This window comes from Mus musculus, chromosome 2 (genome assembly GCF_000001635.26).
Source record: "Mus musculus strain C57BL/6J chromosome 2, GRCm38.p6 C57BL/6J".
In the NCBI taxonomy this organism is placed as follows: domain Eukaryota; kingdom Metazoa; phylum Chordata; class Mammalia; order Rodentia; family Muridae; genus Mus; species Mus musculus.
In genome coordinates, this window is record NC_000068.7 from 114054385 (window position 1) to 114068882 (window position 14498).

General features: G+C 41.6%; 2 long non-coding RNA genes across 2 annotated transcripts; one reads left to right on the forward strand and one right to left on the reverse strand.

The window, feature by feature from the left end:
• Positions 1 to 11: 11 nt before the first annotated feature.
• Positions 12 to 7121, forward strand: C130080G10Rik (RIKEN cDNA C130080G10 gene). The gene is made up of 3 exons (NR_028422.1): positions 12 to 982; positions 2700 to 2927; positions 6412 to 7121. It is a non-coding gene; the product is annotated as an RIKEN cDNA C130080G10 gene (long non-coding RNA).
• Positions 3869 to 5911, reverse strand: Gm46757. Its single transcript, XR_001783436.2, has 2 exons — positions 5848 to 5911; positions 3869 to 4272 (listed from the first exon to the last, which is right to left on the reverse strand). It is a non-coding gene; the product is annotated as a predicted gene, 46757 (long non-coding RNA).
• Positions 7122 to 14498: the final 7377 nt, after the last annotated feature.

Genomic DNA, 14498 nt, shown 5'->3' on the forward strand with positions numbered 1-14498 from the left:
GCTGAGCCATGGAGACTGGGGAGAGGCCTGCCTGGCTGAGACCAAGCCCTGCTGTACCATCTGCATTTGACAGTGAGGATGCCCATTGACAGGAAGCAGACGTAGAGAAAAGGAGAATCAGAATGATCGACAGGCTTCAAATCCTACCTCTAACACTTAACTACGTTCCGCACGTTTGGTCTCGGGCAGGCCAGTTAACTCATCAAGACCCCATTTTCACCCCCCTGAAAAGTGGCATAGTAACTCAGTTCTATTGAGTTACTGAGGACTGGCCCACAAAGAGACAAGCAATGTAAGTCAGACGCAAGACAGACTGAACCTGCTCTGTCACCATTCGATACTTTTAGAGGTGGGATTAGCTTTCTGTTTGGAAAAATTGGGTCACTACCATTCATTCCTCCATTCAACAATGTTCTATTGATTATGAAGCAGAGTTCAGTGGTAACTAGCACACAACAGGATTTATCCTCAGTGGTAATTGTGGAAGTCAGAGACGTGGAACATCCTTGGAAGGGAGAGGTGGTTTCACTGGGTTATTTAGAAATGGGCCAGAAAGCATCTAAATGGAGTTTCACAGATAGCCTTTTTTGAAATATCATTTAAGTTTTTGTTTTATTTATTTTTTTTTTTGGCATCATTGAAATATATTCATATAGGCCAGGATAAGCCCCCCTACAAAATGGGTAACAGAAGATGACCTTGAACTCCTGACATCCCAATTTCTACCTCCTGAGCGCTGAGACTGTAGGTGGCCTAATTGTTTCTAAAGTAGAATGGATCTGAAGTTCCTGAACTTGCGTGCAAGCGTTTGACAGAGGCTGATGAGAGATTCCTGTCACTGTGTGTGTGCCGAAGTTCTCTGGAACTGGGACCGGTGATATTGATCTGACCCTCTGCAGTGTTCCGAGGGCTTGCTTACCCACTCCAAGTCTGTGAGTCCTAATGAAGCAGAGCTAAGTCCGCTGAAGACCACCTTTGGGAGGTAATACGCATCCTTGAGACATTTTTAAAACTATGTTTTATGGTCCATTGAGTATATTTTAATTTTTTAAAAAATATTTATTGTTATTAGTGTCTCTGGAGGGAGGAGGCGTTGGTGTCAGAGTATGGGAGAAAGTTGAGAGACCCACTTGGTTCATCTGGTTTTCTCTTCGGCCTTCACATGAACCTTAGAGATTGATCTCAGGCCATCTGTCTTGCACAGTTCACTTTTACCTGCCGAGAATTATTATCAGACCTCAACTAGTCTTTTAACACTTAAAGCAACATATATTTTCATGTTGTTATATTTATACTAAAAAGGAATACTTTTTCTCAAAGGTTTATGACAACTGCATTCAAAGCTCTTCTTCTAACTTTGAAATATAGTATGCATCGTCTACAGTTACCCTACTGTGCAACAACACACAAGGACTTATTGTTGTCTAACTGTAGGAGTCCTGAGTCTCTCCAGCCTCTAGTAACTACCTGCTTCTATGAGATCAGCCTTTCCAGAGTCCACACGAGTTAGAACATGTGGAATTTGTCTTTCTATGTCTGGTTTATTTCACCTTAACTTAATAATCTAGATCTGATTCCATCCACGTTATGGTAAATGACAGAATCTCTCTCTCTCTCTCTCTCTCTCTCTCTGTGTGTGTGTGTGTGTGTGTGTGTGTTGTAAATGCAAACTGGTTGTTTGCATTTACCAGATCATATGAGTATTACTGTAATAAACACTGCAGTGCAAACATCTCCTTAATGTACAGACATTATTGTCATTGGAAACAGATCCCCTGAGTGTGTGTGTGTGTGGTTGGGGGTCCTACATCATATGATAGCTATAATTTAAAGTTTTCAAAACTCCCTTAATGGCTGAACTAATTTGCATTCCGTCCAAAGTGGGCCAGCCTCCCCTGTCCTCAGTATCTTTTGGCTTTGTGATAATAACCACAACCTGAGGATGATCGGATGATGAGTGCGGTTTTGACTTGCATTTCCCTGGTTAGTGCCTCTGTTTCCCTAATTGTTCATATGCCTGCTGGCCATTAGCTGTTTACGTACATTTCTCCTGAGAAATGTCTGTTTAGATCTATCGAAATTTCAAATAGTTTCATTTATTTATTTATTTGCTTTATTTAACTTGGCCATTAAGTTTTCTAGCACCTCATATATTTGAATGTTAGTCCTTTGGGAGAGAGAGTTTGCAAGTATTTCCTCCCATTTTATAGGTTATCCCTTTACTGAGAATTGCTTCATTAGCTGTGCAGATACTTTTTAGTTTATAATCATATTTGCTTGGGGTTTTTTTCCTTTTATTTCCTGTGGTTTCTGTGTCTTGTCCTTAAAGATTTGTAGTATGCAATATTTACTACTGTACCAATGTTTATATCTGTATTTACTATATAAATGGTGATACAATAGTATTTACTATTGTTCACATTTTAAAGACACTAAGCATTGAGTATTTACTATTGTATCGCTGTTCATTTCCACAGTTTAAGGACACTAAGTTCTATTTTATATATTTTAAAATATAAGTTAATTAAGTTGGTAAAAATCTTCAGTTTTTCATTTCATGCAAATCTTCAGTGATTTATTTAATTTGGAAATTGAGATAATCAAGTGCATAGTTCAAAAGCGCTAAATACATTCACACGGTTATGCTGTCAGCCTTAATTTTATTTGTTCATGCTTATTGTAATTAAAATGACTTTCAGATCCTGGAGTGGCTGCTCCCTGAAGAGAGTCCTGGTCCTAGGAATCTGGGATTCTACCTGAAGTCCCAAAGATGAACAAATGGTAGAGAGGCACCTGACTGAGCCTGCTTCCTAACCGACTTCTCAGAACTGCCTGCCGCTGGGCTGCCTAACAGAAGCTCAAGTTCTGGGATTCCACCCTTGAAGAGAACTGAATCTGCACTTAACTTAGTGCGCCCTGTAGGTCAGGTGAGTTTCTCCTTTCCACATTGCCTGGCTCTGCTTCCCCAGGGCACAGAGCTTTGCTGGATGGTAGCCCAAACGGCCACTGTTGGCCAGAGTCCTGCTTGGCTGACCTTGAGTGTCCCAGTGGGATAGCAAAGCCAGGCGGGTCCCCAGGGCTGTGGAGAGCCAGCAAGGTTCTTCCTGGCGCAATAGGCCGTGAGGGTGACGTGCAGAGCAAGCTAAAGGGACAGAAGGTGGGACAGTTCCCTGTGTCCTTGCCTGGGGGAAGCCTGTTTCACCCACCATCTGCTGGGATCTGAAAGGGAACGGCCCAGCCTCCTCCCCTGCACTGGGGGATTAGCAGTCACTTATCTCAGCTGTTCCTCCATTTGGAGGTGTCGTGGTATTTACAGAGAAGCCAGAAACAGACCAAGCCACACTTAATTCCTCCCCACAAGCTGCCCTACCCCTCGGTCCCTCCTGCATTCCATGTGCCTGTGAGGAGCCTGAGAGAGGCTCTCTCTAGACCAAAGCAGGGCTGCGGGGTTCGAGGAGGGAGGGTGTGGTGGGGGTGGAGGGGGGCGGGGCGGCAGCATTCTCAGACATTTTTATTTTATCTCTTTACACACTTTCATCTTCATGGCCTCTGGCTGGAGCTCAGTTTCAATTTTCATTAAATAAGAAAGAGATGGGACTAGAGAGATGTAGTCGCCCACACATCCCGGTGCTCAGGAATGGCTAATATTTATGGTTTACGGCTTGTTTTTGTGCAACCTCCAAAGAGATTAACCTAGTTGGGAGAGTATTTTGACCCCCAAATCGAATCTGTTCTTGGCAGATTCCAAGATTCCAGAAGGAGTATCTGCCTTCGGACATGATAAGACCAGTTGTAACACGCCATCTAAAAAGATTCAGAAAGGAAGACAAGAGGAGGAGGAGGAGGAGGAAGGGGAGGTAGGCGCTGATGGAGTCACTAAGCTTTAATAATCGAAGAATGCATTTTTCACTGGCCTCTGCCCTGGTAGAAGGCAGGGAAACCAGGAAGGATTTCTGTTGAGCCTTTTTAAGTCCTTAAAAGGAGTGTGACCTTCAGGCATCAAGTGCTCACTCTTTAGGATCCTTCTTGGAACGCGTCCCTCTTAGCTCAGATTTGGCTTGCTCCGCATATTAGCGGTGAGTCTATTTATGGGGTTTTGGTTTTTCAAGTGTTACCTGGAGCAAGCCCACTTTTCTTGGTTAGCCCAAACATGGCAATGCCCAAGCTAAGCTTCGCAGAGTTTCTGCTACCGGAAACAGTTACGTCATGTATAGTGGGTGAGCTGTGGACTTCGTTTCCATTCACCTAGGTGATGTGAAACTCCTCTGTTCCCTGTCAAAGAACAGACACACATCAAACACAAGGCAGTGGTATCAGGAAGGTTAATCATACATGTTTATAGAGCACTTCTTCAGGACTAAATCTGATTTGAGATTTTCTGTGTATGTACAGTCAACCAGATTAAGTTGTAGAGACGCTAAACAGAATGCCAGCTACAGGGCTCATTCCACAGGTTTGTCCTTCCTCCTTCCTTCTTCTTTCCTTCCTTCCTTCCTTCCTTCCTTCCTTCCTTCCTTCCTTCCTTTTTTTTCAAAAGAAAACTTCTCTTTTTTTTTTAATTAGGTATTTTCCTCATTTACATTTCCAATGCTATCCCAAAAGTCCCCCATACTCTCACCCCCCCCCCCACCCACTCCCACGTTTTGGTCCTGGCGTTCCCCTGTACTGGGGCATATAAAGTTTGCAAGTCCAATGGGCCTCTCTTTCCACTGATGGCCGACTAGGCCATCTTTTGATACATATGCAGCTAGAGTCAAGAGCTCCGGGGTACTGGTTAGTTCATAATGCCCCAGAGAAAACTTCTCTTTTTTAAAAAAAAAATATTTTTTTAATTAAAATCTCTATTTAGTCATTGAGCGGATGTATGAAGTATGGTATAAATGTGGACATTGGGGACAATATATGGGTGTCAGAATCTTCCTTTCATCATCTAGATTGTGGGGATCAAAGTCAAGTCATAAGATCTGGTGACAAGCACCCTACCCACTAATTGAGCTTGATGGCACATAGGCCTGCTTTTTGATTTGATAGTGTTTATTGAAATACTGAGTAAGAGATGGGCTAATCCCTCTGTTAAAAGATGCTGTGGATGGCCACCTCAGGGATATGATCTCTACAAACCTCTTAGTCTCCTATCTCACTCTAATACCAAGAATCATAGCACTCAACAAACAAAGGAGCTTGTTTTGAGTCTGTGGCTCTTGAAAACAACATATGTGGTCCAGCTGTTAACCCAAACCAAAGCAGTTGGGGTCTATTGCACACAACCATCTCTGAGCTTCACTTTCCTTTCTCTTCCCCTTTTTACTTTAATGTATTTTCATATGCCTTTGGAAGCTACTGTAGAGCTTTTCTGTGGGACAAAAAAAAAAAAAAAAAAAAAAAAAGGACTGGATGGTAGAAATAAGGATGAGAGAATGCATGAACTTGGAACTAAGCTGTTCAGGTCATGAGTCATCACTAGTCCGAGATGAGTCACAAAGACCTTCAACCTTCTTCTATCACAGTGAAAACAGATTACTTAATGAGAAGACCCACTGCCCACATACCATAATATTTTTCTTTTCCTCTTTTAACATTCAACTATACAAAACAATGGGTTCTACTGTGACATTTTCATGCACACTTAGTTTTCCTTTTGATATGGTAAGTATAAAACTGCAGATCTGAACCAGCCTACATCCCATTATAGAAATATTTGCTTATTGCAGTGGATTAGGAAACATTGAAAAGTACAAAGGAAATGACACTTCTGGGAGAACTGTAGAGCTCTGTCTTGTAACGTCCCTAGAATAAACTAAGTGTGACATAAAAAGTCAGGTGACCTTGCCTTTTGTATCTACTTACAGCTGCTGGACGGAGGAAAGACAAGCTGCCTCCTAGCAGGGTCCTCTGCAAGAATGCCCACTTGTTCTTCAAAGAGAGATGCGCAGTGCCAGGAATTTGCATTAAAAGCATTTCTTGCTCCTGCCATTAACATCTAAATCATCTTTAGCTAACAGCTGAAACCAAAGAATGCTGCAGCAGGAGCAGCATCTGCCCTGGGATTATACTATCCATATCTTCTTTATATGTTTTAGTTCAGCTGTTGAACGCTTTCAAAATGGCACTCTGAAAACAATGATCTATTATTACAGACAAAACGTAGCTATACGTGTATATTTCCAAAGGCTTTGTCTTCCTATGAAAGATCACAAAGCTGCTATTTTTTAGGGGAAAATATATCTTCTAGCTATTTAGTGATCAGTATTTTTTGATCAGTAAACTCTGGGTTAAGAATTTAAGCAACATTTATTGTTATTTTCTCTCTCTCTCTCTCTCTCTCTCTCTTTCTCTCTCTCTCTCTTGAGCTGTATACGTTCTTTGCATATGTATTATGTTTTATTAATGTTGTTTGTTTGTTTGTTTCAGGACATGTAGTTCTTGCTACCCTGAAGCTCACTATGTACGACAGACTGGCCCCAACACACTGAGATCTGCGTGGTTCTGTCTCCCCGGTGCTGAGATCAAAGGCACGTGTATAGTTAGGGCACAGGACTTTTACTTATATGTTATGGCTCTAGGTTTGTTTTCATGGGATTCCTGATTGTGCCAGCAATTGGGTCTCTGTGTCTACATCTGTTTCTTTTGCCTTTTCTTTGACTCCCTCTCTTTTGTTTGTTTCGTTTGCCCTATTCTGATGTGTTAGTTTTTGTTTTATCTTATTATATTTTATTATTATTCATCAAGTGCCCTTCTGTTTTCTGAAGAGAAACAGAAAGGTGGTGAATTTGCATGGGGTGGGAGGCATAGGAGAACTGGGAGGAGTAAAGAGAGAAGAGATCATAATCAGGATATATTGTATGAAAAAAAAAACCAGACTATTTTCAATAAAACTACAACAAAAAATGAAGAACAAAAATAATCCCACAAGAAGGAAGAGTAACCTTGAACTTATGGTTCTCTCTGCTTAAGCTTCATGAGTGTTGGTAGTGTGGGATTGCACCATGAGGAAGATACTGTGGTGGGATAGAACAGATTGTGACAGAAAACTAAAAAGTCTCAACCAGAAGAATTAGAAAGAAAGCAAGAAAGCAAGGAAGGAAGGAAGGAAAGAAGGAAGGAAGGAAGGATGGGAAAAAGAAAGAAAGAAAGAGAGAGAGAGAGAGAGAGAGAGAGGGAGGGAGGGAGGGAGGGAGGGAGGGAGGGAGGGAGGGAGGGAGGGAGGGAGGAGGAAAGAAAGAAAGAAAGAAACTTAGAGAACAGAATGCTTGCCTGTGATCCCAGCACTTGGAAATCTAAGGCAGGTGGATCAAGAGTTTGAGCCTAATCTGGATTACATAGGGAGAACCTGTTTCTAAATGAAACTAAACCAACCTTTTAATGTATTCTGCATTTAAAGCATTGATGGGTATTAGCAAAAGGGCTACCTACCCTTTGCTGTTCTTTGGTAGAGGGGAATCTTAGGTAAACTGTGCTCATGACTAACCTATGAGGCAGAAAGCTGTACACCATACAATAGATACCTTCTAGATATATCCAAATCAAAGACCTAAATCTTACATTCTAAACCATTGTTCTATGGTTTATGTAGTCTTTTGTTCGTTTGCTTTGATCTATTTGTAAATTAACCCTTATTCTGACTAAATGTAAAAAGTTAACCGTTATATCTGCCTGTTTTCTCTCATGGGACATATACACGGAACCTGAGAGACTCAGGGTGGTGAAAGGTTTATTGGTTCTGCTTCCTGTGTTCCACCATGCTGTGACAAGGAAAACAAAAAAGTTAAAAAAATAAAATTAAGGTTGGCCTTGAATGAATAGGTGTTGTTTCTTTCCAGAGATGTTTATGTGTGCGTGGAAAGTCTGGATAATATTTCACAATCACCAGTTTGGGCCTGAGTATAATACAACTTCATTGACATGCTAGGCAAACAAAATACCCTACTTTCAGAGCATGTGCTAATTCCAGTAAAGTTTTTTTTTTTTAACCCTCCTGGTCACTCAGAATATTATTTAAATTCTCAGCATCAACTATGAAGTTGAACTTTGTGTGAAACAAAGACCTTCAAGTGTTTTCTCTGGTGGACTCAAGGATCAATGAAACTCAAAGATGTCCCACATTTTCATTTTGTCAATAATTTAGCAAAATGTTTCAAATGAAGAATATTTATTCTTTTATATTTATTTGGTGTGTGTGTGTGTGTTGCTGTATATGTGTGGAGGTCAAAAAATATCTTGCACAATTTAGTTGTCTCCTTCTGCCATGTGGCTCCTAGGGATCCAACTCAAGCTATCAGGCTTGGTAGCAGGTGCCTTTACCCAGAGTCACATTGACTGACTAAAATATGAATAAACATTTTCATTTGAAAAAACATCCTCAGTAACAATCAAAATACTGATGTGTATCATGCAAGATGTAAATATGAGCAAGAGTAAAAATCCAATTCTGTGGCTCAATGATGCACCTCAGAAATTCAGAGGTGGTTTTCACATTCTGTTGATTTGATTGATTTTCACCATATGCCATGTCTAGACACAGAGTGTGCCAGGGAGTGCTAGAATGGAAGAAACAGAGGAAAATGTTTCACACTGATAGTATTTAATATAAAAGTGTGCCACACATGCAAAAGAGGAATTAAACAAAGGCTAAAGGGCTGGAAGATGGAAGAGAGCCTTTCTCATTAGAGCACTTGGAAAGGTTTCATAGCCTATGCAATTTGAATTATGCCTCTAAGGGTTGGTTGAGTAATTGGTCCTTCCCAATACCAACCCACACCAAGTTGGCATACTTTTCTATGTAACTTAGAGGAAAGGACAGGAGTGCTAATGACCAGAAGCTCCAAAGATAAAACACTAGGGGGAAGAATTACTGAGTAAGATTCATCATGTTATGCTGTGTTTATGAAGTCATTTTCTACCACATTCATTTTTTATTTAAAGAACACTCATTTCTATAATCAAAGATAGGACCTTACATATTCAGTACAGTGCATTTACTCTTGTACAAATGGAAAAAAAGTAAGTTTAACATTTCAAGACCAAGATAGCTATTAATTTATCTACAATGTCAACTTAACATTGGTTAAACATCATTTTTGTCTTGTTTGCCCAATGCAAAGCCTGCACAAAAACCGCCATGTAGTTGAGAAAAAAAAAAAAACCACTTCAAAACTCGATTGGATCTTTTCCACCAATGTGGCTATTTTTAAATCTGTCTTCAACCTTCCTCTATAAGCCAATTCTGCTTCAATTCTTCATGTGCAATAAAGTGTCTTCTAGTCAAATTGCTTGAATGTTGTGTTTCTGGTCCACTGAAAGCTACCCATCTAGACCCTCCTACACACAACTGTAGGAACAGTTGCATCTGTGGTGCTACTTCAGAAGTTACGATGCTCTGATTTGGAGAAGTGATTCTCTTGATGAGCCACACTGTGAGAGGCAGGTGTAGTGACTGGGCTGAGCTGGGATGATTCAGCCTGTAGCATGGAAATATGGATTAATTGTTGGTATTCACTGGGCACTTCCGTTATCTACATGTTTCTCTTTCAGGTCGAGTTTAGGTCAAAGTTGTGGGCCCAGCCGAGATGGGAGCATCCCAGCCTTCCCAGGCACTCCCCCTCACTGTGATGGACACCAGTGAAGGAACATAGGAAGGTATAAAGAAGGTGGACTGTGTAGAATCTTGGGGCTTAGGAAACAACATGCCAGTAAGTTCTGGGGTTACTTCACTTGTTGTGAACGTGAATAACCAGCAGGTACAGACAAAATCAACTCTAAGAGAAGTCTGTTACTCTGATCAAAAGACCAAGGAAAGGGTGGCCCCCTGGTGGAAAGCCATTTGGGCAACAACTGCCCTTCTCATGACAATCTATGTCCCGCCCATAATTTCAATGGGTTTGGGTTTGGGTGTGAGCTACTCCCATTCCCTAACTGAGGCATTAGGTTTTGGTGCTTGGATATCCTTGCAGGGGAATTTACTTGGATGCTGATCTTTGTTTAAGGCCTGGGGCAATGATAGTGTTACTGTTCTCCCACAGTCAAGTGTCAATAACCTCCAACCTGAACCTTCATGGCCACCTACCATCCACAAGACAGAGCTGTGTATATTGGAGTCAGCTCTTCACCTGTGATATCAGCAGGGTCCGGAAGGGTGCTGAGCTTCCATCAGCGATGAGACTTAACAGGCAACAAACCCAAGGAGCGCTGTTGGCTTCCTACTGCCCATACCCATCTCTAGAAAGCAAACCAATGGTGCGAGGTGCAGAACCTAGCCGATTCTCTCCTCTCCCTCTCCTAAGCTCAGCAGCAGGGAGAGCTGACCTCCTGTTTTCACCTAGAAGCAGCAGAGCTGTGTGGGTCAGTCCCCTGCTTCCTGCCTCTCTGGACAATGAAGTCTGCCAGGAGACTAAGTTTCATTCCCTTTTGAAGGCAATGGGTTTGCAAGAGTCAGGGCATATCTTTCCTCAGGAGAGGATTTCCCCCTAATAAAATAAAGGTGTCATAAAACAATGTCAAAATTGTCAGGATGTAATTTTAGAAATTCAGCATAGGATTGGGAATATAGCTCTGTGGTAAAGTGTATCCCTGTCATTAAGGCCCTGAGTTAAGCCTCCAGCACTACAAGGAAAAAAAAAAACATAAAGAGAAAAGACAAACAATAGGCAACCAACATCAATACAAATCGGATGTTGGGATTATCAAACAAGAATTTTGTTGGTTTTTCTTTTTCGAGACAGGGTTTCTCTGTGTAGCCTGGTCTGTCCTGGGATTCAGGCTGTAGATCAGGCTGGCCTTGAACTCCTGAGATCCCACCTGCCTGAACCTCCTGAGTGCTGGGAGCTGCCATGAGCCTCTGGCTCAAACAAGAATTTTAAAGCAGCCATTCTTAAAAATATTTCTTTTCTTTTTTTTTTTTTTTTTTGTACTGCTCTGGTTTTTTGAAGTTTTTTTTTTTTAATTAGGTATTTTCCTCGTTTATATTTTCAATGCTATCCCAGAGATCCCCCATACCCACCCACCCCAATCCCCTACCCACCCACTCCCCCTTTTTGGCCCTGGTGTTCCCCTGTACTGGGGCATATAAAGTTTGCAAGTCCAATGGGTGTCTCTTTGCAGTGATGGCCGACTAGGCCATCTTTTGATACATATGCAACTAGAGACAAGAGCTCCGGGGTACTGGTTAGTTCATATTGTTGTTCCACCTATAGGGTTGCAGTTCCCTTTAGCTCCTTGGGTATTTTCTCTAGCTCCTCCATTGGGGGCCGTGTGACCCATCCAATAGCTGACTATGATCATCCACATCTGTGTTTGCTAGGCCCCGGCATAGTCTCACAAGAGAGAGCTATATCTGGGTCCTTTCAGCAAAATCTTGCTAGTGTATGCAATGGTGTCAGCATTTGGAAGCTGATTATGGGATGGATCCCTTCATATGGCAATCACTAGATGGTCCATCCTTTCGTCACAGCTCCAATTTTTGTCTCTGTAACTCCTTCCATGGGTGTTTTGTTCCCATTTCTAAGAAAGGGTAAAGTGTCCACACTTTGGTCTTCGTTCTTCTTGAATTCCATGCGTTTGGCAAGTTGTATCTTATATCTTGGGTATCCTAAGTTTCTGTGCTAATATCCACTTATCAGTGAGTACATATTGTGCGAGTTCCTTTGCGAATGTGTTACCTCACTCAGGATGATGCCCTCCAGGTCCATCCATTTGCCTAGGAATTTCATAAATTCATTTTTTAATAGCTGAGTAGTATTCCATTGTGTAAATGTACCACATTTTCTGTATCCATTCCTCTGTTGAGGGGCATCTGGGTTCTTCCAGCTTCTGGCTATTATAAACAAGGCTGCTATGAACATAGTGGAGCATGTGTCCTTCTTACCAGAAAAATATTTCAATAAGCAATTATAAATTATCTTGAAATTAATTAAAGAAATAGAAAATTGTAACAAAGAAGCAGCTGTTATACATAAAACGTCCCAGACAACTCGGCATTGGGAAGATAGCTCAGTCAGTAGCATGCTTGCAGCACAAACTTGAGGTCCTGACCTTGACCCCCCAAATCCACATCAAAAGAAATCCAAGCACAGTGGCTTCCACTTGTAATGCCAGCATCCAGATGGGATAAGAAGGAGGATTCCTCCAGCTTGCTGGCCAGTCAGAGTAGTGCAATCAGTGAACCCTGGAACCGAGTGAGAGACTGTCTCAGTAACTAAAGTGGAAATCTCTGGAGGAGATCTGTTGTCAACCTCTGGCTTCCACACACGTGTGCATGAGCACCTGCACACATGCACATATTTATACAGAACATGCATATGTGAACATTTACTTCTACACTCCAAATGAACAGGAAAAAAAATACAATTAGAATCTAGGTATGGTTTTGCACAACCTTTTCATCTAAGAATTTGAAACAGGAGGATTGCCATGATTTCAAGGAAGCCTGGACTAGAGGATGAGTTCTAGGCCAAAGGTGGGGTAGAGGATGCAAGCCTTAAAGGTTAAATCATCTCTCCTATGGGAAAGGACCCTATGAGAGGAGTAACCTATAGAGCTATGTTAGAAACTTCTTATGGGATTTAAGGCTGAAACCAGACAAAGAGTGAGATCATTTCTATTGAGAGTGGTTGATTCTCTGAACACATCACAAGCTGAGGCAAATGAGAGCCCACGTGACCTACCCTTGTCTCCCTGAGCCAAGCAGGGAAATGATCACCCACCATTCAGGAGCTACTTGCTTAATTAAGGAGGCTTGGAGAATGGTTGAAACCTCTCTATGTCCACCTTTGACTTCTGTTTTGTTAGCTGATGCCCTTAGCTGCCTGCTAGTCATTAGCCCTGGCCAGAGTTGCTACTTGGTGACTTTGAAGGTGTTGCTGGTCTCAGAACTAGGCAGGATCTGCTAGCTGTTAATTGGATTATACTCCCTTTGTTCTCTCTCTGCTACTAGCTTGTAGTTTTACCATGGCAGGGTGTTAACTCCTTTCACAGCTTCCAAGACATAGCTGTAGTTTGTCTTGGTATCTCATACAGGGCTTCCTGTCTACGGGAGTGGTTTCTGTCCTAGTGCAGGTGGACATTGTTATATACTTACATGGGGTGGGGGACCACACCATGAACCCCGCCCTTAGCTGAGTAGCACTTGACAGTAAATGGCTTTCTTGAAGCGTGGCTCCTGGTAGGCTCACCAGGATTCAGTGGATGTCTCTACACCCATGAGTGTGTGGGCAGCACAGATTGGACTTAGTGGGAAGACACAAAGTTAGGAGATACGTAGGTGAGGTTGGATCCTAGAAGAAATGAGAGGGAGTTTTGGGGGTGGATATTACTAAAATACATTGTATATATCTATAAAACCCTCAAAGAACAAACAAAATATTAAATTTTCAGTCTGTATCATTAAATACACTGGAAAAGCAAGCACATGTGAAAGGACGATTCTGTTTTGTGTATGCTCCACAGGAAGACACTGGAACCTTTTGCTCTGCCAGTACAGACGTTGTTCCCTGTATTCTCCCTCTCATCTGGACTGCTTGGCTATCTCATACCTAGCTGCAGAGCCTAATTGTTTCCTATTGTTAGTGTTCCTGACCTTACATCAACCTTCACACTCCTTTCTAACTCTATGTCTGTTTTCATCATAGCACATATAATTTGTGGTTGATCTTCTTGTGTTGTTTTAGGTTGACTTAGTGGCCCCTTGTTATCTACTAATGAACTTGTGATAAAATATGCCGAGTACACAAACTAAAATTATCTATGATTTGAGAAAAAAAGAATCTAGCTACCATTTATATTATTGTAAATACACAAATAAAATAATGTATGGGGTATCTGGCTTAAAATGCCAGATGACTTTTGTCATATCACAAAGTAAGCAAAGTCTTTCATCTTAGAGAGAAATGAAATTATATATTTGATCTTCTTGTTATATTTTCTTCAACTAAAAGCTGTCCAACTGCAACTCTCTAACATAGATTTTATTGACAGAACAAAGGTTCATGCAATGAAGCTTCGTGAAATACTATTGACTGTGCGGCCATTCTCTTGGGATCCCAGCCCTGTTATTAGCAGAAGACAATGTGACAAAAAGCTAACTTAAATAAAACAACGATCAAGAGTTATCCCCAAGTGAAGAAAGGTACTCTGTCTGATTGTCAAAATTCTACCAGTTTACACTGAGTAAATGAACAGAAAACCACATGAGGTGCATTGTCTGAAGCAGCTGAAAGTGAGAGACAATCTTACAAGGAGCCAAAGGAAAGAACATGTCAGGGTCAAGCAGAAAGGGAGCAAAAACTAAGCCACAGTGAGGGTAGGAACAAGTAGTAGGGAGCCTTGGCTGGGTGGGAAAGTGAGTTAATGAGTTTACATGCAGGAGCACTGCCCCAGTAGTATCAAAGAAGAGCATGTGTTAGTCTACCACAAACCAGATTGTTTGTCACTTGGAACAAGTCAACAGAAGAGGGAAAAAATGGTAATGAGACTACTGAATCAAAGGTAAGGATGGTAGCCCACAT